The sequence below is a fragment of the Schistocerca gregaria genome, chromosome 1, assembly GCF_023897955.1.
Source record: "Schistocerca gregaria isolate iqSchGreg1 chromosome 1, iqSchGreg1.2, whole genome shotgun sequence".
Lineage (NCBI taxonomy): Eukaryota > Metazoa > Arthropoda > Insecta > Orthoptera > Acrididae > Schistocerca > Schistocerca gregaria.
The window spans coordinates 151,200,765-151,224,899 of NC_064920.1; the positions used below are offsets into that span (position 1 = coordinate 151,200,765).

Genomic DNA, 24,135 nt, shown 5'->3' on the forward strand with positions numbered 1-24,135 from the left:
ACATACGAAGTTTTGTCACTTAACAACGGACAGTTTTACAGAAAGAGTGGATGTCATTGTACGACGGAAATATTGTCCCCTCCCCACTGTTTTGTTCATTGAAACACACTATTTTCTCCTTCTAGGCAGTTACTATCAACATCATTTCAGTGCCCTTCTATTTCTAATAATTTAAAAGACTGCTTCGAAAGTTCTGGACTATCTAATATTATTATAAATTCGTAGGCTTCCACGGTTAGAGCCATTCTGAATATGATAATTAGCAACTAATTGCCGACGTTTCGACCGTCTTTCCGGCTGTCCACTTCAGGGCGGTTTAATGTTTTATCATGACGCGGCTAACCACCCAAAATTATTTTGTTGAAAATCTTCTTCCACTACTACTACTACTACTACTACTACTACCACTACTACTACGTGCAGTTGGATTCTACAGGATCAGGTAAAGTTTTATGAGTTTAGTTTCTAAGTTTCAGGTCACCTCTCATTTGTCTGTGATTTCTCTGTTTCTTCAGTCCACTTTATGCAGGTTCCTTTTCAGACAGCACTTCCAATCTGTCATTTATTTGTTTTTAGCAACGTGTCATCTATTTGTTTATACGAATATTTGTGCTCAAAGGATTTTTTTTATTTTTAAATTCCAGGGTACAGTTCTCAGGCTTTTCTTGTAAGTTGATTTTTGTGGTTAAGTGTCATAACTGAGGATCTTAAGATATGTCCACAAAAATTTCTGAGCTTATCTGGTTGTAATGGCCTCGTTATCTGCTGATGTGGTCAAGGCGACAAAAAAGGTACCCATGTAACATTTATATATTTCTGCCGTCTTATTTGTATAAGTTATGAACATAAAGACCAGTCAAATGAAAACGACACAAATAAAAAAAACAAGTAAACTTAATTATTTGAAAAATAATAGCCATAACTGTTAATACATTTAACCCACTGCGAGGGGGACTGATGACCTTAGCTGTTTAGTCCCCCTTAAACATCCCAACAACCACCACCACCCACTGCGAGACAATACTGTCAGTGTATTCAAGAAAAATGTTTGTGGTTGCCTATGGAACCTTGATTGTACACTAGCGTGTTTCTATGTTTTTGGAGTCCTGGCGAACTATATTCCTGGCCACTGATCTGATTCGAAGAGGTGCACCCAGGGACACTATCATGATTCCGCAGGCAATCTTAAACATTGTTTCAGGGAGGCTTTGATCGGCTCGTCTCGCTTGGGATAAACGTATTAACAGTTATGGCGATTACTTTTGAAATAGTAAACAGTTTACTTTTTCCTATCATTTGCGATTTTTTTTACTACCACTTACAGTACTATAAAAAATCGAACGGTAATTGTAATCACCCTCATTTTAGTATCTTACTTATAGCGCAGATAAGCCGCAAGTAGAGTTTAATAATAATTTTGAAACATTTATATGCTTGCAGTCGCTTCACGACGGAGGACGTTGGCTAGGGAGAGCGGAAGTATTTAGAACGTTGCCTCGTTCATGAACTTTGAGCATTCGCAAGATATAATTAAGGAAAAACAAACTCAAGTTAAAGCTCGAAAGAACCGGACGGAAATTTGAAGCCAGCTCTCCCAAACGGCAAAGCCAAATGCTTAACAACTACGCCACTTCGCTTGGCGAATAAGAAGGAGCTGAATTCCCCCGAGACTCCATCCGTCTCTACGTGGCATATTACAGGTAAACAGCGGCAAACGAATACATAAAAGGCCATAATGACTGAAATATCCTGTGCGAAAACGTACTAGGGTTGTTTAGATAGCGGTTAAAAAATCTACTGCTCTCTCTTTTACGAGTGCGATCTCGTACTCTTTTTCTCGCTGTAGAACGTGGTTAGCCGGCAGCTCGACGGAAAAATAGCCAGCAGTAAAACAGGGTGATGTTGGGAGGGAGGGAGGGAGGGGGGGGGGAGAGAGAGAGAGAGAGAGAGAGAGAGAGAGAGAGAGAGAGAGAGAGAGAGAGAGAGAGAGAGAGAGAGAGAGGTGGGTAAGGGGGGAAGGCAGGAATTATGAATGTACAAAGAAGGGAGGAGAGGGGGCACCGTGGAATGGAGGCGCAAACAAATTACGCCGGAAAGGCGGAAGGGGACGCAGGCACAACGGCGACACACAAAAGGAATGGGCGAGCACGCCTCTGGGCGCTAATTGAAAACACGGCCAGCCTTGGGGTGCAGGTTGGGGTCTGAAGTTGTGGGCGCTAATGGCAGAGATCGCCAGGGGACGCCTCCACAGCCTACGGGCCTTCCACGGCAGCGGCACTGCTTGCTTACTGCGGGGTCGATCGAACACCTGTCGATAATGCGTCACCTGCTCTGGGTCATAAAGTACAGTAAGTAAACTAAGTGATCAAAAGTATCTGGGCACCCCTAAAAACACACGTTTTTCATATTAGGTGCATTGTTCTGCCAGGTACTCCGTATCGGCGACCTCGGGTGTCATTAGACATCGTGATAGAACAAAATGGGACGCGTGGAACTCACGGACTTTGACAGGGGTCAGGTGATTGGGTGTCACTTGCGTCACACATCTGTACGCGAGATTTCCACATTCCTGGATCCATTGTTTCTGATGTGATAATGAAGTGGAAACGTGAAAGGACACGTGCGGTACAAAAGCGTGCAGGCCGACCTCGTCTGTTGACTGACAAGAGTCCGGCCGGGGCCAACCGAGCGCTTCTATGCGCTACAGTCAGGAACCGCGCGACCGCTACGGTCTTAGCTTCGAATCCTGCCTCGGGCATGGATGTGTGTGATGTCCTTATATTAGTTAGGTTTAAGTAGTTCTAAGTTCTAGGGGACTGATGACCGCAGAAGTTAAGTCCCGTAGTGCTCAGAGCCATTTGAACCATTTGAACTGACCGAGACCGCCGAAAGTTGCAGAGGGTCGTAATGTGTAATAGGAAGACATCTATTTGGACCATCACATAGGAATTCCAAACTGCATCAGGATCCACTGCAAGTACTATGACAGTTCGGCGGGAGGTGAGGAAACTGATTTCATGGTCGAAGCCACACATCACGTCGGTAAATGCCAAACGACGCCTCGCTTGGTGTAAGGAGCATATACATTGGACGATTGAAAAGTGGAAAAACGTTGTGTGGAGTGACTAATCAAGGTACAAAGTGTGGCGATCCGATGGCAGGGTGTGGGTTTGGCAAATGCCTGGTGAACGCCATCTACCAGCGTGTGTAGTGCCAACAGTAAAATTCGGAGGCGTTGGTGTTCTGGTGTGGTCGTGTTTTTTATGTAGGGGGCTTGTACCTCTTGTTGTTTTGCGTGGCACTACCACAGCACAGGCCTACATTGTTGTTTTAAGCACTTTCTTGCTTCCCACTGTTGAAGAGCACCTGATCATAATGCACCGACTGTGGCGGAGTGATTACACGACAATAACATCCCTTTAATGAACTGGCGTACACAGGGTCCTGATCTCAGTCCTACAGAACACCTTTGGGATGTTTTGGAACGCAGACTTCGTGTCAGGCCTCACCGACCGACATCCTTACCTCTCCTCAGTGCAGCACTCCGTGCAGAAAGGGCTGTCATTCCACAAGATACTTTCCAGCATCTGATTGAACGAATGCCTGCGAGACTGGAAGGTGTCATCAAGGCTAAGGGTGGGCCAACACATACTAAATTCCAGCATTGCCGATGGAGGGTGCCACGAACTTTGTAAGTCATTTTCAACCAGGCGTCCGGATACTTTTGATCACATAATGTACTTGCCGAGTCCCGGACACCTCCCCCCAATTCTATGGGCACCCTTCCGTTCTGATAGGTGTCTTGGATAATTTTTGAAACAAATGGTTGTAACTTATGATTAAGTTGCTTTGGAAGGTTTTTTATTTCTTGATGATGATGATGATGATGATGATTTGTTTCGAGCACCTGTGTCCATTTTCAAACCATCCGCGCTGTAAGTGTGTCAAATACAGGCGATAGCCTGTGTACAGAAACTGCCCCTGCAGTAATCAAAGCGATATATGGCCGACTTAGCAACAGCAACTTACACTTTCTCTAATGTCCGTCGCATGTGGTGTAAATTATTGTTGTTAAGTCGGCCATATACAGCTCTGACTACTGCAGGGGTAGTTTCTGTACACAGGCTATATCGCCTGTATGTGTCACACTTAGAGCACGAATGGTTTGAAAAGACACAGGTGTCAGAAACTAGTCATCATCAAGAAATAAAAAAATAGGTACCTCTCAAAGCGACTTATGACAAAGCTACAACCATTTATTTCAATTAGAAGACAAGTTGCGGACCTATTTTCCACCTGCAGCATGCCGCTAGTTCGTTAGATCATTTTATTCAAATAAAACATTATCAAGCACGTCACCGTGTCGTCATACTGTAACTTCTTCGAATGCAAAAAAAAAAAAAAATGTTCATTGTTGTGAACTAAACCTGTACTGAACTTCTTTATAACTTGACGTGTCTATGCTGTAATCCATAACTTTGAAAGTGGTGTAATTGCATACCGCTATCAGGTAATAAGAGCAGCCTAAACTGTAATTATGTGACTATTTTCAATAAACTGTCCTGTGAAATTGTGTACTGTAGTGATACAGCGCCTGACGTATCATTACGTAACTTGCATTTCTAACACACAAGACTAACAGAATAAAAATATTACATGAAATAAATTAAGTTTTGAACGAATAAATAACCAAAATGTGATTCTGTGAGGGTAAACTGGCTAAATCAAACGCCAAACGGTGAATGACACACACGCAAGTGTAACACTGAACTGTGAAAATAAAACTATCTGCGTAAAGAAACGAAATCCAAACTGAAATTTACCTAAACTGTACCCGATATTATTTTGAAAGTCCGCCCCGGGTTGCTGAGGGGTCAGCGCGACAGAATGTCAATCCCAAGGGCTCAGGGATTGGGTGTTGTGCTGTCCTAATCACCACCATTTCATCCCCATCGACGCGCAAGTCGCCGAAAGTGGGGTCAAATCGAAAGACTTGCACCGGGCGAACGGTCTATCCGACGAGAGGCCCTAGCCACACGACAATTATTTGTTTATTTTGAGAAGCAGCAGCTAATTATGAATGGTCTCACTGTCCTGGTTAATGTAAGATCAGCCCTAAAGAATTTTCATGGCTTACTTGTCACAACGAGAACTCGGTACTGTTCGAAGTGATGAACATCAAAAACACAGCGTAGTAGCAAACCACCTAAATAGGGAAAAAAACCTTCCGCAGTGGAATACAAGAACCTGCAGCTATGGTAAAAATGACCATAATTCACTGATGTGTTGCAACGACACATACTATCAGAAAATAAATTTTCGCGAGGAGACAGTGGTAGAGTTTAAACTTGCTAAATGACTGAAAAAAATAACCTTTTAAAAAAGAACTATATTTTGAATTCTGAACTCATTCTTACACAATTACAAAGAACTTCATAAAAGTTAGTTCTTACAACAAATATTACTCTCCCATGAGTCTTAATAGAATGGTAAAGGAGTAGTAAACCTTTTTAACTTCTGAGTGAAAGTGATATAAACTGATAACATTTTACCATGTCCAAACAATAAAATTGACTACACCAAACTAATAAAGAAAAATTCCGTTAAAACCTTCCGTTATTAATGCACATCATAAACACGTCCAAGCCAGCAGTGCAACAACATTGGCTCAAATGGCTCTAAGCACTATGGGACTTATCATCTGAGGTCATCATCCCCTAGACCTTAGAACTGGTTAAACCTAACCAACCTAAGGTCATCACACACATCCATGCCAGAGGCGAGATTCGAACCTGCGACCGTGGCAGCCGCGTGGTTCCCGTGTGAAGTGCCTAGAACCGCTCGGCCACAGCGGCCGGCTGCAGATGTTCCTCCAACAGGATTGCTTATAGTTATAAATAAGTTTGTTCTAATAATTAAATTTAATTAAAAATAATAAGTCGTCAAATAACATGATATTCACTAAAACTTCATGCAAATACGCGTGGTCTTTTAAAAATTATACTACCAGGCAAATGTTATAAAATCAAATAATATGACCAGCGACGGAAAAGATATAGATTAAAATTATGTTTTAGCGTGAGTCGAACCGTCGCCTCATACACGTTGGTCTTAGGAAGCTCGAATGCTAACCGCTTGACGGTCATGAACTCTTAACGTCCAGCATCTATGCATAAAATTTCGCTATCGATTTTCTCCGAATTGCCAGAGTATTACAATCTTACTACTTGCACATTTCGTTGCTTTAATAGCCTACCAAAGCTGCACGGAGTTGAAGTAAATATGTTATCCCAACGTCGCGGCCTTCTGTTGCAAGTCGCAACGACGAATATGTAGGAAACCTTTCAGATTACGCTGATACAACAGCTCCCTACTTAGCACTCATATACAACCGCTCGCTCACCGATACATCTGTACCTACAGATTGGAAAATTGCGCAGGTCGCACCAGTGTTTAAGAAGGGTAGTAGGAGTAAGCCATCTAACTACAGACCTAATATCATTGACGTCGGTTTGCAGTAGGGTTTTGGAGCATATACTGTATTCAAACATTATGAATCACCTCGAAGGGAACGATCTATTGATACGTAGTCAGCATGGTTTCAGAAAACATCGCTCTTGTGCAACGCAGCTAGCTCTTTATTCGCACGAAGTAATGGCCGCTATCGACAGGGGATCTCAAGTTGATTCCGTATTTCTAGATTTCCGGAAAGCTTTTGACACCGTTCCTCACAAGCGACTTCTAATCAAGCTTCGGGCCTATGGGGTATCGTCTCAGTTGTGCGACTGGATTCGTGATTTACTGTCAGGAAGGTCGCAGTTCGTAGTAATAGACGGCAAATCATCGAGTAAAACTCAAGTGATATCAGGTGTTCCCCAGGGAAGCGTCCTGGGACCTCTGCTGTTCCTGCTCTATGTAGATGACCTGGGTGACAATCTGAGCAGTTCTCTTAGGTTGTTCGCAGATGATGCTGTAATTTACCGTCTAGTAAAGTCAACCGAAGACCAGTATCAGTTGCAAAGCGATTTAGAAAAGAATGCTGTAGGGAAAGCGAGCCAAAGGCTGCGTTTCATTGGTAGGACACTTAGCAGATGCAACAAGTCCACTAAAGAGACAGCTTACACTACACTCGTTCGTCCTCTGTTAGAATATTGCTGCGCGGTGTGGGATCCTTACCAGGTGGGATTGACGGAGGACATCGAAAGGGTGCAAAAAAGGGCAGCTCGTTTTGTATTTTCATGTAATAGGGGAGAGAGTGTGGCAGATATGATACGCGGATTGGGATGGAAGTCATTACAGCAAAGACTTTTTCGTTGCGGTGAGATCTTTTTACGAAATTTCAGTCACCAACTTTCTCTTCCGAATGCGAAAATATTTTGTTGAGCCCAACCTACATAGGTAGGAATGATCAAAATAAAATACGAGAAATCAGAGCTCGAACAGAAAGGTTTAGGTGTTCGTTTTTCCCGCGCGCTGTCCGGGAGTGGAATGGTAGAGAGATAGTATGATTGTGGTTCGATGAACCCTCTGCCAAGCACCTAAATGTGAATTGCAGAGTAGTCATGTAGATGTAGATGTAGAAATAGCTGTAAGGTGCAGGTAACTGTCGCAAATAAAACATTTTTGATTTCCACAGTAGTTCCCATTTCTCGACTGATCGGACCTTACTTTCCGAACTGTCCTCGTAAATTAACTTCCACAGAGAACGGCCGAGATGTGGTGAAACATTCCGTAAGTAACACAAACCTGTGAATGAGTCAGCTAGGTGGAGAAGGACCCTGCTGATTACGCATAACATAGATATTGTTAAAAAAAAAAGTGAACTGACTTGACTTCAGAAAGAAGAATGCGAGTACGTCTCGACTCACTGAACGATTCAGAATATCAATTTGTCACCAGTGCCTAGTCACCGCTTGGAAACACACAGAGGAGAAAGGATATGAATAAGGTAACGTCGCCACAGCATCGTCGCGCCCCCAACAACATTGTCTGCGAAAGGGCCACGGGCATTCTCCGGCAGAAGACGCTTCCAGCTGGAGCAGCTGGCCGCGCACGTGCTGTCCACGTGGCAGGTGCTTCAGTCGGCAGCTGCAGCAGCGGCTGCCTCCAGCTACGCCACACACGCACCTGTCCATACTTAAGCCGCTTCCACGTGTCATGCCCGCAGCTCCGCTTCCAGTCCTACGAGGGTCACTCCAAAAGAAATGCACACTATTTTTGTAAAAATGCTCTTTTCATTTCGCATGTGTGAAAGTGTTACAGTGTGTAGATACATCCTTCCCGCTTGTTTTCAAACTTAGTTCAACTTCTTCCCGTGAGTGGCGCCGTCACAGCATGTCTTCAAGATGGCTGCTACACTTGACGTTCGTTAGAAGCAACGTGCTGTCATAGAATTCGTGTGCTGTGAAAACGAGACATTGGGAAACATCCACAACAGGTTGAAAAAGGTGTATGGGCATGCTGCTGTCGATCTCAGTACAGTTAGTCGGTGGGCAAGCAGGTTACGTGCTGGAAGCGGGCACGGCAATATTGAGGATTGTCCTCGGAGCGGCAGGCCTCGTACTGCACACACTCCAGACAATGTGCAGAGAGTTAACGAATTGGTGACTGCTGACAGACGCACCACAGTGAACGAATTGTCACGCTACGTTTCGATAGGGGAAGGAAGTGTTTGCTGAATACTGAAACTGTTGGCGTTAAAAAAGGTTTGTGCTGGGTGGGTTCCCAGGATGTGGCCAGTGGCTCACAAAGAAACAAGAAAAACGGTATGCAGCAAACTTTTGTAACAGTACGAGAATGGTGGAGACGAATTTTTTGGAATAATTGTGACAGGTGATGAAACGTGGCTCCATCGTTTTTCACCAGAGACGAAGAGGCAATCAATGGAGTGGCATCATGCAAATTCACCCAATAACAAAATATTCAAAGCACACCTTCTGCTGGAAAAGTTATGGCTACGGCGTTTTTCGTTTCCGTAGGACTCTTGCTTGTGGACATCATGCCAAGTGGAACCACCATAAATTCTGATGCATATGTGACGACACTGAAGAAACTTCAAGCTCGACTGAGTCGTGTTCGACCACATCGGCAAAAGCAGGATGTTTTGCTGTTGCACGACAATGCACGGCCACATGTCAGTCAAAAAACCATGGGAGCGATCACAAAACTCGGATGGACAACACTGAAACACCCGCCTTACAGTCCTGACCTGGCTCGATGTGACTATCATCTCTTTAGGAAACAAAGACTCTCTTCGTGGTACAAGGCTTGAAGATGATGACTCCCTTGTGCACGCTGCCAAACAGTCGCTGCAACAGGTTGGTCCAGAATTTTACCGTGCGCTGGTTCCAAGATGGCCTAAGGCAGTTGAAACGGTTGGAAATTATGTGGAGAAATGAAAATATTGCTCCTAAAGGATGTATTTACACACTGTAAAAGTTTCAAACATGTAGAATAAAAGATGGATTTAAAAAAAAAAATAGTGTGCATTTCTTTTGGAGTGACCCTCGTACATACCTCAAACCATTTTTTTTTTGCAGCCTCGCTGCGTTATTACTACAAAAATGATGTTCCAGTAAATCGGAGAAAACCATCCCGTTTATCACTAACTTCTTTCTTTTTCTGCGAGTCTTCTACACCGGGCAGCGTGTCAAGCGTCTAAGTATCCATCACCAGCCATTTCTCTTCTTAAACGGCTTCTACTCACGCCTCACGTCATCATTCAAATACAGACGACCTCTCCCGTGACATTTCTTCTAAGTTGTGTATACCGTGCTGGACGTTTACTTTCAATTCTACCTACAATATCTTTGACGACACGCATCTGTTATCTGTTCAGTCAACATTGCGATGCTTTCTCCGTTGAAATGGTGGGCGTATATCCATTAGTTAAGCGCCTCAGGAACAGCTACGAACAATTTTATTACAGCTACCAGTTTCCATTTTTACAAATCATGAGGCACAAGAACACTTCCAATCCCATCTGTGTGGATACGTACTGTGTCTGTCTCCTAAGAGTCACCGGGCACATTTTCTCTGCTATTCCAGCATATATTTGCTATCTCATCTTCGAATTTTGAATCTGGAGTCAGGCGAAACAAGCAGTACTCACCAGGTCTTTCATACGACGTCCAGTGTTGATGGAAAACTTCAGTTCGTTTTCCATTACAAACAAAATAATTTAAAAAACGCTGTTTTAGATGCCCCAACAGTGCGTTCCAAGATAAGTCTAGACCGCTATTCGTTTTATCGATATGTACGAGGGTAATCCCAAAAGTAAGGTCTCCTATTTTTTTTATAAGTACAGATCTCTGTTTGCGTGGCAATTGGTCATACTGTTATGGAGAGTGCTGTGTGCAAAAATGCGCACGCCGCGATGCAGCGCTCAGGCTTGGCTTGGCAGCCGTTGAGAATGGAGCTCCCGTTTGATGTTACCGCCACGTGCAAACTGAGAGCAGTTATTCGATTTTTGAACGCAAAGGGCACTGCGTCGATTGAAATCCATCGCCAATTGACCGAAGTGTATGGCGAGTCGTGCATGGATGTCAAATATGTTCGTAAGTTGTGTAGAGTATTTGCAGCTGCTCGGATCGAAATGCACGACGAACAAAGGAGCGGGAGACAGTCAATTTCTGCGGATACAGTGTTGAAGGTTAAGCAAACCATGCGAGAAGATCGGCGGATCACCCTGGGTGATCTCTGCACGTTGGTCCCTGAGGTTTCCCGAAGGACCGCTCACAGAATTTTAACGAAAACATCGAACTACCGGAAGGCGTGTCCAAGATGGGTAGCACTCAAGCTGACAGAGGACCACATGCAGCAACGACTTGTTGCTTCCCGCGCATTTCTTCACCGCCTTGCAGCCGAACAGGACAACTTCCTGGACTCAATTGTCACAGGTGACGAAACCTGGGCACACCATTTTACACCTGAGACCAAGCAAGAATCACGACAGTGGCGGTATCCTTTCTCGCAAAACCCGCGAAAATTCCAACAAACACAGTCTGTAGGTAAAGTCATGACAACCGTTTTTTGGGATCGGAAAGGGGTGTTGTTGGTCGACTTTTTACCCACTGGTGCCACAATTAACGCTGACAGGTACTGCGAGACTGAAAAAACTCAGGCGGGCATTTCAGAACCGGAGAAGAGGAATGTTGAGCAAGGGCGTACACATTCTCCATGACAACGCTCGCCCACACATCGCACGGCAAACAGTTGCTCTCCTGCAACAGTTTCTGTGGTACATAATCCCACCCACCCTACAGTCCTGACTTGGCGACCAGTGACTATCACCTGTTCCCTAGGTTAAAAGAACATTTGGCTGGAAAGCGATTAAGCTGAAAGGTGACAGAAGAGGTTCATAACTTTGTGAACAGAATGGCGCCGAACTGATGTGACACGGGCATAAAAAACGTGCCACAGCGTCTACAAAAATGCATTGACAGAAATGGTCATTATGTCGAAAAATAGCTAAATGTTCAAGTTTTAAACTGACGTAAATCACTGTAGAAACAAACAGGTCTATGTACTTACAAAAAAAAAAGACCTTACTTTCGGGATTACACTCGTATTAATAGGGGCAGTAAAACACTAAGGATAAGGAGCATTCCAGCAGCGACTGAGCAGCGCTGCATACTTGGCGGTAGTAGTAAACGCAGGTCAGGACGGAGCTGTTGCTGATGGAGAAGTGGTTTTTCTGCGAGTTTTACTGTCCCTGTCAGTGGATAACGATACAACGAATATCGCACTAGAGTAAGATGGAACCGCTCTATCGAAAGGGAAAGCGAAATATCGCTTTAGAAATAATTTCGTTTGTAACAGAAAATAAATGATCGGCGCTTTCCGTACACACTGGTCGTCGCATGAAAGACGTAGCCAGCACTGTTTGTTTGGGATGACTCCAGCTACGCAATGCAAAAATGAGATTACAAACATCTGCTCAAATACCAGAGAAAGTGACCCTGCGGACGTGGAGGAGACAACCCTGTGTGTGACCCTCCATCCCAGCCTACATGTGAAGAACACGAGATGAGCACAAAAAATTGAATACATTAGCATTGTTAATTGTGCCATGCTGCCGTGGGTCGAAACCTACCGCAAAGTTATGAAATTTTTCGACTTTGTGCCCCTCTGATGGAATCGTTGGTTGCGTAGGATCTCTACGCCAGAGGCCTGCGGCGCAAATGCGGCCCGGGAGGCGGTGAGTGACGGGCAGTGACTTTGGAGCGGCACGGGGAAAGTGGCGAGTGGGGCGCTGTGCTGGGAGCAGCCCGTGTGTGTGTGTGTGTGTGTGTGTGTGTGTGTGTGTGTGTGTGTGTGTCGGAAAACGACCTGGTCGCAGCTGAGTGATAGTGCGGCCTGTTTGTAGCTGAGAGCCGGTGTTTGGAAAGCTGTGATTTGGAAAGGAGCTCCCCTTTAGCATGCAAGAGCGCTTCGGTTGCACAATACTGCTGTGCATTCTTGGCAGGCGTTGTAGGCGACAATCGCACTGGGCCATATCTTCTACCTGGCTGTCTGAATATCCACTTGAAGTTCGCGCAAAGAGCTCCACCTGAGTTGTTGGAGAACGTAACCTTGTCTATTCGTGAGAGAGTGTGGATACAACAGAGAGTGTGGATACAACATGACGGTGCACCGCCTCACTTCAGTGTGGATATCCGCAACCACCTCTGTGCTGTATTTCCTCTTTGCTGGATAGGAAGCGGAGGTTCTATTCCATGACCTGCGAGGTCACCTGAGCCCAATCATCTTTATTATTTTCTAACGGGATACCTAAAGTTAGTTGTATATGAGACTCCAGTGGATAGGGAGATGGAATTAGTAAACAGAATTCAAGCTGCTTGTGATGTAATTTGAAACGCACCAGGGATAATATCTGTCAGGATGCGCCAGAATCTTGTTCGTCAGTGTCATGCTTGCTCTGCAGTCGACTGTCGTCAGTTTCAGTACATTTTGTAAGATACGATACAAATACGAGGGGCGTTTGAAACGTCCGTGCAAAGTCCGAGAGATGGCACCACCGGCGCATATCGAGATCATGTTTAATTAGTAGCATCTTCGGAAAGAACGCACACCGAGTGTCAGCCACATTGGTCTATTTCTTTGTGTTTGGCATTCAAGGACGACCATCAACCTGACGGACGGATGTCAACTTGGCCAGGGTGCATGAACTCTTACGATCCGATCGAAGATTATCCGTGAAAATGATTGCAGAAGAACTTAACATCAATCGAGAAAAGATTTGTCCAATAATAACTGAAGATCTTGGTATGAGAAATATTTGTGCAACAACGGTCCCCAAAAACCTCACACCACAACACCGACAAACACGGAAATATGTAGCAGCCGATCTGTTAGAACAAACGGAAATCAATCCAGAATTGTTGAGCCGTGTTATCACTGGTGATGAAAGTTGGTTTTTTTCAGTACGATCCAGAGACAAAACATCGAAGTTCGCAATGGTGCTCAAAGAGATCACCCAGCCCAAAGAAAGCTCGCATGTCAAAGTCTAAAGTGAAATGCATGCTTGTGTGCTTCTTTGATTCCGAGGTAATTATTCATCCTGAGTGGGTGCCTCCTGGACAAACAGTTAACCAATATTACAACACAGAAATTTTAGAAAGACTTCGTAAAAGAGTTCTTCGTGCCTGTGCCAACATTGCTGATAATTGGATTCTGCATCACGATAATGCACCATCCCATACTGCTCTGTCAGTACAGCAATTTTTAATATCAAAACAAATTTCAGTACTACCACAGCCACCTTATTCACCAGATATCGCTCCGTGCCACTTTTTTTTATTTCCAAGAGTGAAAACGGCGGTCGAGGGTCACCATTTTCAAACAACACAAAATGTCCAAAAAGCTGTGACTTGGGTCTTTGAGGATACTGAGTTCTAGAAATGTTACCATCAATGGCAGAAGCGGTGTAAAAACTGTGCGCGCTATCAGAAGGAAACTACTTTGAAGGAGACAACAATAAACTTGACTAAGACGGTAAGCAAAAAAATTTTTTTTCATATCAGTCTCATTACTTGTAGTTCCAAAGCGTGTGTTTTATTTCACCGTTCCCGTAAGATCCTGTGCTGGAACCCTGTTTGATGTTGGCATTCAAATACACAGTGCCGTAACGGTTCAATACTGGTTGTAGCATTAACGCAATATGTACCATAGTTGTCAAGACTTGTGGAGTGACCCTCGTATACATAACTTTTCCACAGGATCCTCAGACTAGCTTGAGGAACGAGATTTTCCACTCGCCGTAGCGCCTTGGCTGAGAGATAATCTGGATACTGACATCTCGCACATCGGAATGCTTCGCCGTCATCTGCGACGAGCTAAATCCAAATGGAAGATGACTATGTTGAGCCCCCTGCAAGAGGACGGAATTGTAGGGTGCGTATGCCGGGTTGATGACAAAGCCGGAGGAGTGTAGCGAACGAACGGCTAGCGGGAAGCATGCAAATGCGACGCGTGGGTGGAGAATTCTGGAAAGCTCTTAAGGTTGTGGAGGAACAAGTTCTACGTGCCGACCCGTCCCGGCGCAAGTTTCGCACTGGCGACGTGCTGTGCCCACGCATGGCGCCCGTGATTTCCGCGTGGGACGATACTGTACTGTTAGTCGGTCACAGCAGAAGCACGACAGCTTGTCGAGTAGACACGAACACGGGTACCGGGGAGCTGGATACGAAGTACAAGGGGTGTTCAATAGCTACTACAACAGATTGTTTCCTCAGTCAATTTCGGTTGGAAAATAAGGCTGCATTTGTTGTGGGACATCGTGCAATATTCCCGCTTCAGCTCCAATAATTTCATCAAATTCCGCTAGGTGGCGACGCCTTACGTAGACATCAAAGTGGCGTCTGTAACGTAGGCGCGCTCCAATTGACTGAGTTCATTTTGGAGGAAAACAGCATCGCACATTTTCATAGGCGCTTGAAGGACGTCTACGGACGCCTGGCAGTGAACAAAAGCACGGTGAGTCGTAGGGCGAGGGGTCTGTCATAACAAAAATGTCGCGCAAACCTGCCCTATCTCCCGCGTGCCCGCACGCAACACACAGCTGCGGATCCTGCAATATTAGAACCTGCGCGCACCATCATTAGAGGTAACACTAATGATCTTTTGAAAATAATCTAGTTCCGTGACCGAAAAAAATTTGTACCGTTCTGTTTTTACCACTAAGAAAATTACAAATTACTTCCCGGGAGGTAATAACCCCAGGTTGGGAACCATAGAACTAGAGAGATTCCAGCCCACACGGAGATTTACCGGCAAACGTTTGTAACATTACAGAACATATTGGGACATATTGAAGTATTCGATACTGTAGACTTTTATGGGATGTCGATACAGATATGCAAAATGTAAAGTGAAACTTTGGTGATGTTTAAATATTGTACTGTGTCAATATTAGGACATTTTACACAGAAAGAATTAATGTAAATATATATTAGTGTTAGTAACCTATTTTCATTCAATTTTGTAATTATATTTCATTTTGTAATAGAAAGACTCACTGTTTGCTGTACCTCTAATTGTATAAATTATCAGTTCTGAGCTAAATTATTTCGTATAATATGGAAAAGATACTTTTAAAAAACTCACCAGCTAAAGAGAAAGTCTGTAAATGAACGTTTAATGCACACTTCTGGAACGTTCTATGGAGAAATTCTATATTATGATCGCGAAAATACGAAAACTTGTGAAAACTGTTTCATAACCTAATTTCGAAAGACGATTTGTATCAAGAAATATTGCTAAAAAGATTTATTTACGTTTTTAAACACGATTTAAATCATTTTACATATAAATAGTTGTTCTAAATCACTCAAGAAATATCCAGAATCAAATGTCAAGATATTTCTGGAAACATCGGTACAAGTCTGGTGAAGGTTATCCAGAAGCTGGTAGAAAAATGTTATAAAATCTATTTGGAAATTATGCTTGTAAGAATTTATATGTACTGATCCTTTTACTTACTTTAACCTGTACTAAAATTCAGTAATGTCTAATTTAGTTGTAAGTCGTGAATTGCTATCGTATTGTAAACAAAACATTGTCAAAGACTCTCATTGTTTGGAAAGATATTAATACACCTAGGAGTTGTCAGTTGCCAGTTCGGATATGCAGTGCGGTTAGCTCTGAGAGTCAGTTGTTGAGTCTGTGAAGTCTGTCAGTTCTGTTTGTAAATAAACGTCTGTAATGAAGAATTACTTGTTGTCAATATGAACTCAAGACCTTTTGCACGAATCAGACACCTCCTAATGCAACGTTTTAATTTGGTGTTGAGTAGCTGAAATGTTATAATTTGGTGCAGAAAGTCCTGGGACGTTATAATTTGGTTGAGGAAGATGGGATGTTATACGTTCTTCCTGCGAATTATTTGCAATTCGCCGCTCGGGATAGCCGCACGGTCTCCGGCGCCTTATTACGGTTCGCGCGGCTCCCCCGGTCGGAGGTTCGAGTCCTCCCTCGGGCACGGTTGCGTGGTTGTCCTTAGGCCGTCGCACACGGACCGTGCATCCGAACGTTGAGGGTTGAGCGTGCAAAGCAGTATCTGGCATGTCAGATAATCTGAGCGTGCGTCTGAGCTTTGACCAATGAGATGGTACAACGCACCTACGTCACACGCACGCCGTCTCCCTTCAGTACAGAGTTGTGATGCGCCACATTGGCATTCATTTCAAGCCTATATGTATACAGGGTGTTACAAAAATGTATGGTCAAACTTTCAGGAAACATTCCACACACACAAAGAAAGAAAATATGTTATGTGGACATGTGTCCGGAAACGCTTACTTTCCATGTTAGAGCTCATTTTATTACTTCTCATCAAATCACGTTAATCATGGAATGGAAACACACAGCAACAGAATATACCAGCGTGACTTCAAACACTTCGTTACAGGGAATGTTCAAAACGTCCTCCGTTAGTGACGATACATGCATCCACCCTCCGTCGCATGGAATCCCTGATGCGCAGATGCAGCCCCGGGAGAATGGCGTATTGTATCACAGCCGTCCACAATACAAGCACGAAGAGTCCCTACTTTTGGTACCGGGGTTGCGTAAACAAGAGCTTTCAAGTGTCCCCGTAAATGAAAGTCAAGAGGGTTGATGCCAGGAGAGCGTGGAGGTCATGGAATTGATCCGCCTCTACCAATCCATAGGTCACCGAATCTGTTGTTGAGAAGCATACGAACATTTCGACTGAAATGTGCAGGAGCTCCATCGTGCATGAACCACATGTTGTGTCGTACTTGTAAAGGCACATGTTCTAGCAGCACAGGTAGAGTATCCAGTATGAAATCATGATAACGTGCTCCATTGAGCGTAGGTGGAAGAACATGGAGCCCAATCAAGACATTACCAATAATGCCTGCCCAAACGTTCGCAGAAAATCTGTGTTGATGATGTGATTGGACAATTGCGTGCGGATTCTCGTCAGCCCACACATGTTGATTATGAAAATTTACAATTTGATCACGTTGGAATGACGAAACTAAAATGAGCTCTAACATGGAAATGATGCGTTTTTCGGCCACATGTCCACATAACATCTTTTCTTTATTTGTATGTGAGGAATGTTTCAGGAAAGTTTGGCCGTATCATTTGTAACACCCTGTATATGCCGTTTCTGAGCACCAGCAAATTGAGTATGACTGGAATACTGGTTGTCAATTGTGTGATTCGTTCAAATAAAATAATGAGAAATATCATATTCGTGGCAAAAGAATTATTGTAAATTACGTATTATGAGAGTAGGCTATTTGAAGGCAGCGACACGCCGAAGATCCACTCAAAACGCATTGTTCTTGGTACAATTTGTTATGATTAAATTTCAATTAGTAACATATCTACGATGAAGGTTTTCAGCACGCCGTAACATAACATGATTAAATATAAGAGCTGTGTTGTTGGATTGGCGTAATGACTAGAGTCACTCTCCAGTGATACATTGTTTAATAGTGCGCTGGTTCGCGTCTTGACACTTCCGAGTTTTTTTCTTAACATCCACGTTTTTATTAGGCTCCGACACTTTATTGTTAGTTTAATACGAGTATATACTATAATATTTGATGTTATGTAAATATAAGTTCAACTTTTTTTGAGGGGGTGACTTTGTTCGATTGGCTTAATATGCAGGACAGCTTACGCTACTTGTATAAAGATATTTTGGTCCTTTTTCTTTTACGCTTCGTAATTCACATGTTGCATAGATTCTGCTACTGGGTACGAACTGTGATCCACCAAGACTGACCTTGGGGTTTAACTAAAACCTTGGGAATGATGAAATAATGTTTATCTTATGCGGAGAAGTATTCCAAATTTGTGCCGCACTGTTTGTATTGGATCATTTATAATCCTTATTGATTGGACATGGTACTTTCCTTTTCGTGGACGATGGAGGAAACGCGCGTTTTAATAGAGCTAACGTGGGAATTTTACGCGAACACGTAAACAGTGTGATTTATGAACTAGAAACGTCCCTCAACTACTGCTGGAGTGCGTTGCGATCGCGTATACCACGTTGGGGCCCATGTACCGTATGCACGAGTCGTATCGTTCCTGAGCGTTCGGCAGCACGTTGAACTAGGCAGCACGCTCAACGTTAACGTTCGACAGCAGGGTTGGTGTGCCGACAGCTTTAGCGTAAGTTAAAGTCAGATTATGTAGCGTGTAAGCCTAGGGACCGATGACCTCGGCAGTTTGGTCTCATAGGAACTTACCACAAAATTTTGCAACTCAAAGGCGGAATGGCAGTGGTAGACCAGCTACACCCCCCCCCCCCCCTCCCGCTACACACCGTAATGCGGCCTGAGGAGCACATGATGATGTTGTCTTCAGTCCTGAGACTGGTTTGATGCAGCTCTCCATGCTACTCTGCCCTGTGCTAGCTTCATCTCCCAGTACCTACTGCAACCTATATCCTTCTGAATCTGCTTGCTGTATTCATCTCTTGGTCTCCCTCTACGATTTTTATCCTCCACGCTGCCCTCTAATGTTAAATTTGTGATCCTTTGATGCCTCAGGACATGGCCTACCAACCGATCCCTTCTTCTAGTCAAGTTGTGCCACAAACTTCATTCCTCCCCAATCCTATTCAATACCTCCTCAATACCTCATCTATCCACCTCATCTTCAGCATTCTTCTGTAGCACCACATTTTGAAAGGTTTTATTCTTGTCCAAACTAGTTATAGTCCATGTTTCACTTCCATACATGTCTACACTCCATACAAATACTGTCAGAAACGACTTCCTGATACATAAATCTATATTCGATGTTAACAAATTTCTCTTCTTCAGAAACGCTTTCCTTGCCATTGCCAGTCTACATTTTATATCCTCACTACTTCGACCATCATCAGTTATTTTACTTCCTAAATAGCAAAACTCCTTCACTACTTTAAGTGTCTTATTTCCTAATCTAATTCCCTCAGCATCACCCGATTTAATTTGACTACATTCCATTATCCTCGTTTTGCTTTTGTTGATGTTCATCTTATATCCTCCTTTCAAGACACTGTCCATTCCGTTCAACTGCTCTTCCAGGTCCTTTGCTGTCTCTGACAGGATTACAATGTCATCGGCGAACCTCAAAGTTTTTACTTCTTCTCCTTGAATTTTAATACCTACTCCTAATTTTTCTTTTACTGCTTGCTCAATATACAGATTGAATAACATCGGGGAGAGGCTACAACCCTGTCTCACTCCCTTCCCAACCACTGCTTCCCTTTCATGCCCCTCGACTCTTATAACTGCCATCTGGTTTCCGTACAAATTGTAAATAGCCTTTCGCTCCCTGTATTTTACCCCTGCCAGCTTCAGAATTTGAAAAAGAGTACTCCAGTCAACATTGTCAAAAGCTTTTTCCAAGTCTACAAATGCTAGAAACGTAGGTTTGCCTTTTCTTAATCTTTCTTCTAAGATAAGTCGTAAGGTCAGTATTGCCTCACGGGTTCCAACATTTCTACGGAATCCAAACTGATCCTCCCCGAGGTCCGCATCTACCAGTTTTTCCATTCGTCTGTAAAGAATTCGCGTTAGTATTTTGCAGGTGTGACTTGTTAAACTGATAGTTCGGTAATTTTCACATCTGTCAACACCTGCTCTCTTTGGGATTGGAATTATTATATTCTTCTTGAAATCTGAGGGTATTTCGCCTGTCTCATACATCTTGCTCACTAGCTGGTAGAGTTGTCATGACTGGCTCTCCTAAGGCCATCAGTAGTTCTAATGGAATGTTGTCTACTCCCGGGGCCTTGTTTCGACTCAGGTCTTTCAGTGCTCTGAGGAGCACATATGTAGATGAAAGTTAACAGTGATGAGTGTTCCAGTAATCGAGAAGACTAAAGAAACACCGGCCTAGAGCAGGCGGCATTTTCCGCGCGCGGAGGCCAGCGGAGACCGGCTAGGACACGACTGCCACAGCCGCGTGAATGGTTGCGGCCGTGTGGGGGGAATATATTACGGCGACAGTCAAGGCCGGACCGGGCGCGCGGTGGCGGCGGCACCTCCGCACCCACGCACCGGCTGGCCCCGTCCGCCGACCCTGCGGCACGCGCGAGATCCGTCTGCAGGGAGTGGCCGCTGGCCGGCAGGCAGGGGGCGCTACCAGGGGGGCCAACGCCGAAAGCGTTGGCCGACTGCAAGAGCCGCCGCTTTCTGCACGCGCTGTACGGGCAGCCGGCAACAATGACACGTGTACACTGGCGTACGTGTAGTGTTCGGATTTCCTTATGCCACAATATTGGGATTACCAGAAGAACAAAATTATGATTACCCTCAGCTGCTAACAGGCGTTGATATTTATCAACCGGAAACAGGTGAAAATATGTGCCCCGACCGGGACTCGAACCCGGGATCTCCTGCTTACATGGCAGACGCTCTATCTATCTGAGCCACCGTGGGCGCGGAGGATAGCGCGACTGCAGGGACTATCCCGTGCACGCCTCCCGCGAGACCCACATTCTCACCTTGTATGTCCACACTCTGCATTCGTAGTGTCCCACCCCAACACACTCACTACTCGTGGAAGACGTTCTTACCAGTCCCGTAAGAGTTCGGTGAATACGTACGCATCCGCACAGGCGGAGGAGATCAGGGCCGATGCGGTGTCGGTGTCAGATTAGGGTTGGGTTATTTGGGGGAAGATACCAAACAGCGAGGTCATCGGTTTCATTGGATTAGGTAAACATAGGGAAAGAAGTCGGCCGTGCCCTTTCAAAGGAACCATCCCGGCATTTGCCTGGAGCGATTTAGGGAAATCACGGAAAACCTAAATCAGGATGGCCGGACGCGGGATTGAACCGTTGTCCTCCCGAACACGAGTCCAGTGTGCTAGCCAACTACGCCACCTCGCTCGGTAGGGCCGATGCTGCCAGAACTATATACTTATATGGAAATGGTGTCTTCTTTCGGATGTCCGAAAGAACAGACCATATCCATGGAAGTAAACCAGAAGGTCGCCTACAAAAGGGCAACAATTTAAAAAAAACTGAGTAGTAGTACTGCCTTATCCTATTTATACAATTGCGATTTTCAGGTACACTATCTGATAAAAGCTACAGGTACACCCACGTAATGCGGATTCACCTATAGATGTCGCGAGAGGCGGACCCGTCAGCAGAAAAGGGGGGAGGGGATGGAGGGGGTAGTACTGTGTTGCAATAGCAGAGCTCACTGATTTCTAACCTTAGAGAGTCACCTGAGTAAAATATCCATCAGGGGCGTTACAAATCATCTAAACCTGCCCAAGTCAACCGGTGTGTGGGAGGGGGGTTGACTGCAGTGGTACCGTAGGAACAACCATAGCTAAACCATGACCAGAACTGATGTAGCGATACAGAGGAACAATCAAGCATTGGCGGCTGTGTCACAATGTTTGTTTGTGCACAGGCAGAATGAAGTGCAATGAAGGAGCAGCACCTCACACACATTTCTGTAGTCAGTGCTAAGGACGGGACCGTACGAACTCTACCCCCCCCCCCCCCCCCCCCCGATCTGATTCACACTCCCAGGGTGTGTAAGAAACGACTAGTACTGTGAAACTTGCTTCTCGATAGATTTCATGATTCTTCGTCATGGGGAAGTGCCATATAGGTTTCGAGGAGTGAGTTTGGGAGTATCAAAAATGTGACAAACTGCTGTATCTTTTGACTGCATGACTTAGCTTACACGGCAAAAGACCGTAGGCCTTAGTATGTTACAAATTTCCGCTTGATACATCTAGGCTGTTCCCGAGGAAAAGAGATTTTAGCAGTCGCACAGAAAGACAGACGAACAGCAAAGTCTTCATAAAAGGACTTAGTTTTCACTGATTGTGGTACGGAGCTCTAAAAAAAGACGCTCTCCCGTGAAAAGAACTGAGGCCTTGATATGATGTCAACCGGTAAAAATTTTAGCTGCCGACGCCAAACTTCCACGCGCTTTTGCACAACAAAACGTAGCAAAAAAGGCGTGAGTACGGATACGAAAAACCTTTCAATAAATATAGAGTAACCGGCAGCTACCCTGTCATTTTCAACATAACACTGAGCAACAATGAGCTATGACAGTGACATACGTGCACAGTAAGCCGCCAGGAAAGCACGGAAATAGGCAAAACATTACAGATTCGTGCAATAAATAACATCGTAACTAGGCAAAGAATACGACTATTTATTTTGTGTACGATCTGATTAAAGCGCGAAGCAAACTGCAACAAGCACGGGCGTAACTTTCACAAATATGAATTGCATATGTAAAATGGAAAAGAGCAATTCTTAAGTGCTGGCAAAGTTGCTGAAAGCACGTAACAGGCAAGTACTGAGGTGTAAATGTACACGGCACGCGGGAAAAAAAAAAATGGCGTTGCGAATCGCGGCGCTTGATATAATGGCCAACCACACGGACACTACATAAATGCAAGAAATGTTCAAATGTGTGTGGATTCCTAACGAGCCAAACTGCACACACACACACAGCAGAGGGAGGACTCCCGGCGGGAGAGGTCGCGCAGTTCGTGGTATGGCGCCTCTAACTGCACGGCCACTCCACGCGGCTATAAATGCAACGCTCAAGCTTAGAATCCAGTTCGTGAACTCTATTTATTTGTAGCACAACCAAAGCACATCTTGGATGGTAATAGCTCAAGGCAGAGAAGAATCCCTTCGCACTGAGAAAAGCTCACGGACTGCAGCAAAGTACAAAGTGAACGATCGGCTACACAGCATGTGGCCACGTGGTCTGTAAAACGAAATGAAATGCCGTGTGGCTAGAGGGCCCGTCGGGTAGACCGTTCGCCTGGTGCAAATCTTTTGAGTTGACGCCACTCCGCCGGCTTGCTTGTCGATGGGAATGAGATGATGATGATAAATAAGACCACAACACCCAGTCCCTGAACGGAGAAAATCTCCGACCCAGCCGGAGATCGAGCCCGGGCCTCCTGGCGCGACATTCCGTCGCGCTGACCACTCAGCTACTGGGGCAGACCACATGGTCTGTAAACTGGCCAAGAGACAAGCAGTCTTAGGTCTGTTGAAGTGGCCGTTCTTGCGCACTATAACATGGGCTCAGCAGCACAGCCCGTTAGTGCCGCAGTGTGGATTGTCTTACGGCCCACTCAATGCGCAACAACACAGTGAAGAGTGAAAGCTGTCAGTGAAGAAAGCTGCTGTCTTCATTTAACCCTTGGATGCACGAGTGGCTGGACTAGCAAAATTGCATAGCTGAGTCTAAGACCCCTACAGTAAAACAAGTACTCGATGTTAGTGTTAAAGAAAATAACATGGAGTTTAGAAGGAGTTGTTAACACAGGATGAACAAGAAAGTATTTATTATGATGTTATGACTTAATTTAACGTAATATGAAACAATATTATAAATAAACTGAGTAACTGTCAATTTTACTGATTCAATACCCGTGTATTTGCTCATTGAAAGTAATAGCCTGCACAAAAAACTACACTGTGTTCTTTGCCCTTATTTTTCCTTCCAGAGTGAGTGACCGCTGTCTGTCTTACAGATGTGGGCACACGAAGCCTCTTCCTTTTGGTTATCTTCCGGTTGCCGCAAGTTTTGGAGGTTGGCTGTGTCTTGTAGAATTGTATTTTAGAGGTGTGGCTTGATTCTCCTCATCATACGAGAAAAA

The 24,135-nt window shown here is 44.6% G+C and overlaps 1 protein-coding gene and 1 non-coding gene across 7 annotated transcripts in view; both read right to left on the reverse strand.

Annotated features, from left to right (window-relative positions):
• Positions 1-24,135, reverse strand: part of LOC126335027 (rhotekin-like) — a 1,081,506-nt gene that overhangs the window by 167,887 nt on the left and 889,484 nt on the right. The gene's annotated exons all lie outside the window — the stretch shown is intronic.
• On the reverse strand, positions 20,842-20,916 carry Trnat-ugu (transfer RNA threonine (anticodon UGU)). Its single transcript has one exon. It is a non-coding gene; the product is annotated as a tRNA-Thr (tRNA).